We start from the raw sequence: 4084 nt of genomic DNA, 5'->3' as shown, positions 1-4084 counted from the left end.
AAGCAGGGTTGTGTCATCTGCATAAAGCAGATTGTTGATAGATCTTCCACTAATCCTGACCCCACATTTCTCCTCATAGAGTGACTAAAGACAGGAGACAGGACACATACCTCCATCATTTGGTAGAGGTTCCTGTAATAAACCTGTGACGGATGAGCAATTTAAAGTAATTATTAGCTGACAGCATTAGGTTTAGTCCTACTCGGTACCTTATAGCACTCAGTGGGCACAGTCTGATTCTGGGATTCCTTTAAATTGGAGGCAGGGTTATCAGGAACCTGTGTCCATGGGACTCCATGGGAATTCCCAGGAAGCCCCATATGCTGGGCTGACTAAAAAGGGGAAGGAGACTTCTTTTCGCCTTCTGGAGCTCACTGCCTGATGGCTTAAGCCTAGTCTCTTCCTCTCTCCATGGAACCCCAGCTTGAAACTGGAGTGCAAGGCCTGTAGATGCTCACAGAGTGCTGCCCCTGCCTTGATTATGGACCTTTCACGTTCTCCGAGGGCCCCAGGCTGGCCCTGGTCCACAGCAGGTATCCCATGTTTGAGGGAAGGGACTGTTTCGAAGCCCTACGCAGACTGAGTCACACTCCCGGCAGCTCCAGAGCGAAGGTCTGGGCCGCGGCCGTCTTCATAGCTGGTCGTCCTTCGCTGTGAACTGAGAGCTCTCGCTCTGGCTCAGTTTTCTGCTTGGCTGCAGTGGAGCATGCGCAGTGATCTCATGGAAGTAGAGGCGGTGGCGTCACAGGCTCCTAAGGTTTACAAACGACGAGGACTTTACAGGGCGCCGCTGGTGTAGTGGTATCATGCAAGATTCCCATTCTTGCGACCCGGGTTCGATTCCCGGGCGGCGCAAGCTTCTTGCTTTTCTTCACCTGAAGAAACCTGAAGGATTGAAAATTTACAGCTAACAGTAAGGGGAAAGGATCACGTATTATGAGGCTCCCCACGAGAACATCTTCAGGCATTTTGAGATCTTTACTGAGCACATGCAAGGGAAGAGCGAACAAGACTTCCGTCATATCTAGTTTCAGACAAGAAAAGAAGGCGCTGTGGAAGTCCTGGCAAGACCATGATGCAGACTGACCCAGGACAAATGACTGAACTAGCGACATCCGGTAATCCCCCAACCGCTCTGGACAGCACCTGGGGCGAGTTGTTGTTATATGGACTCACAGGGCGACACATAGCGACTCCTGTGCACAATAGCTCTGAACCCTGCCCTACCCTAAGCCAATCTCATTGATTCTGACACACATTGTCCCAGTGACCGTGTCAATCCATCTCATCTAGGGTCTTCCTCTCCTGCGCTGTCCCTCCACCCTTCCAAGCTTGATGTCCTTCTTCAAAAACGTGTCCCTCCTGGCCACGTGCCCAAAGTATGTGAGAAACTCTCGCCTCCCAGACGCAGCCTGATTTCACTCTCTCCAAGAGAGACCTATTTGTTCTCTTGGTAGTCCACGGTATGTTCAAGACTCTTCTCCAGCACCCAAATCAAAGGACTCGATTCTTCTATCATCCTCAGTTATTGTCTAGCTCTCTGATGCATAGCAAGTAATTGCGAAGACCCTGATCTAGATCAGATGCACCTTAGTCTCTAGACTGACATCATTGCTCTTTAACACTCTGGAAAGGTCCTTGACAGTAGTTTTTCCCCCACTACAATTAGTCTTTTAAATTTTTGACTGCTGGTGCCAAGCATGTTGAGTGTGGACCCAGGCATGCTGAAATTAACAAACTCAATCTCTTCTCCATTTATCATGGTGCTGCCAATTGACCAAGTGGTGAGAATCTTTGTTTTCTTTTTCTTTTTATCCATTCGAGGTTTTCTTCCTATTTGGTGACATTCTGAGTTGTTCTTCTTTTTCTTATTTACCCTCACTCAATTGTCTTATCTTTATCTTTACTATTATTATTTTTGTTTGTTTTGACTTTTTAGAAAATTCACTCATTGCTGTACATTTTCTTCCCTCATTCTTCCCCCAGTCCAGTTTGCAGTGCACCTTTTGTCTCAGATTGTTGTCATACATATAATATCTAATCATATATTCCTTTCGGACTGTTCTCCTTATTTGTTTCAGTGCACTCTTTTCCTAGTCTTCCTCCGAACTCCCATGTCAGTCCTAGAAGTGGTGTTGTGTGGTTTCCCCAGCATAGTGACAGCAGGATCACAGTTGAGGTCAGAGTCTGGACAAGGACTGAGCACCCTCTGCAAACAGAGGATTCCGCCCAGCACACCGCCCCCCCCCCCAGGAGATACTGGATGCCCTCTGCAAAGAGAGATTTTCACCCAGTCTCCCACCCAGGGGACACCGTGTCTGAGCTCTGGTCTTAGTTAAAAGATTAAGCTTATCCATTGTTAGTTGGCAACACTTTAGTTTTAAGGAAAATATAGTCTCCAGAGATTGAACCTTTTTGAGGAAGATTGGCCTAAACTAAATAAAAAACGAGAAGGAAACTAAGAAAGAGGCCTTTTCACAGGCCATGCTGTGAGAGGATCCCTCCTTTTCTGAACTCATTTCCCCATGTCCCTGCTTTCTTTCTGCGTCTGGTTTGCAACATCTGGCGCTCCGAAAAGGGACCTGAAAGAAGAAGCAGTCTCTCTCTCTCTCTTTCTCTCTCTCTCTCTCTCCCTCCTTCCCTCCCTCCCTCCCTCCCTCCCTCCTTTTCTCTCTCTCAGTTTCGTGAAGGCTTCCTCACCCTTGGCAATTAAGGGCAAGTAAAAGTTTTATGAGGATTGATTTCCTCACCCCTTCGTAAGGGAAGAGTTAGAAAAAAATTTCGTGGGGACTTGCTCCAACCTCTGAAGTAAATTGCTTAAAAATCTCAGAGGAAGAAGTGAAAAAAGAGCCATGGGGAATGCTCCATCCTCTAAAGCTCAATATATTTCTCTCTTAAAGAAGCTGTTTAAGAGCTCCGGGGTAAAAGTGAAAGAAAAATTTTTTCTGCAGTTGTTTAAATGTGTTGAAAAACATTGTTGCTGGTTTCAGCCTGTTGGTTGATCTCAATTGGATTTTAAAACTTGGCATAATGTTATAAGAGATTTACAAAGAGCACATCAAAAAGAACAAATTCCTATTGCTTTTCAGCCAGTATTGGCTTTGATAAGAATAGTAACTATGTCCATGCAGGACTGTACACATAATTAAAAAAATTTGCAAAGAGAGATGGTTGAATCTTTGCATGAATACGAATTAAGTGATATTACATTAGAGAAGGTTAAAACTGAAGGCAAGAAACAGCTTTTGTCAGTTTTAGAAAGAGCCTTAGGAAGATGCAATCCTAAATTATTACTTTCTCTTAATTGGCATGCATTGACCCAAACAATGCTCTTCCTGGGAAGTTATTTACAATTTTAAATATGGTTTAGAAAAAGAAAAAAGGGATAAAAAAGGTGCTAAATCTCAAAGCAGAAGCCTTTAAGTATTTTTGTTATTGTTTTGTTTACGTTTGTTGTTTCTTTGTTTGGTTTTTGTCTTAAGTTTAATGTGATAATAGTTTTGAGCTTATGTAATTTGATAATTTCAGTAAAATAAGAAAAGTAAAAAATATGAGAATGAAGCTTACATAAAAGAAAACTCTTAACTTAGAAGATTAAAAAAGGCCACAAAGTAAGTAATAGAGTGAAGATAAATAAATAAATTAGAAGCTGCACAGATAATGTGATCTAAAAGTTAAGAAACAGGTAAGAAAGAAAATGTAATTTGGTTCCCAGGATGAATGTAAAGAACAAAAATTCTAAAAAGATGTGTCATAAAAGTCAAATACTCTTGATTGACCTGTAAAATCCAAAAAGTTAGACTTTCTAAAGTGCTAAGAAACAAAGCAGTTTTTTCCTAAGCATAAGTACCATGTTCATTATAACAGAGAGATGCCTCTGAGAACGGGCGCTGGGCAAAGCAGTGGCCCCTAACAAGAAAGAAACTAAAGGCTTTAAAACAAAGAGAGTTGTCTTCAATAGCCAGTGAGCAGAGGCTGTCCCATGGAAATAAGATTCCTAAAGATACTGTAAGATTGATTATAGTAAACACTGGTTTAGTAAGTAAAGGAATATTTGTACGTATTGTACATATTGGAGTGATAG

The 4084-nt window shown here is 42.6% G+C and overlaps 1 non-coding gene across 1 annotated transcript; it reads left to right on the top strand.

Annotated features, from left to right (window-relative positions):
• Positions 1-784: 784 nt before the first annotated feature.
• On the top strand, positions 785-855 carry TRNAG-CCC. The gene has a single exon. It is a non-coding gene; the product is annotated as a tRNA-Gly (tRNA).
• The last annotated feature ends 3229 nt before the right edge of the window (positions 856-4084 follow it).

The sequence above is a fragment of the Elephantulus edwardii genome, unplaced genomic scaffold (genome assembly GCF_000299155.1).
Source record: "Elephantulus edwardii isolate Elephantulus edwardi_28Jun2011 unplaced genomic scaffold, EleEdw1.0 scaffold00151, whole genome shotgun sequence".
NCBI lineage: Eukaryota > Metazoa > Chordata > Mammalia > Macroscelidea > Macroscelididae > Elephantulus > Elephantulus edwardii.
Note: the sequence above shows the minus strand (reverse complement) of the source record. Positions and strands in the feature narration are given on the sequence as shown.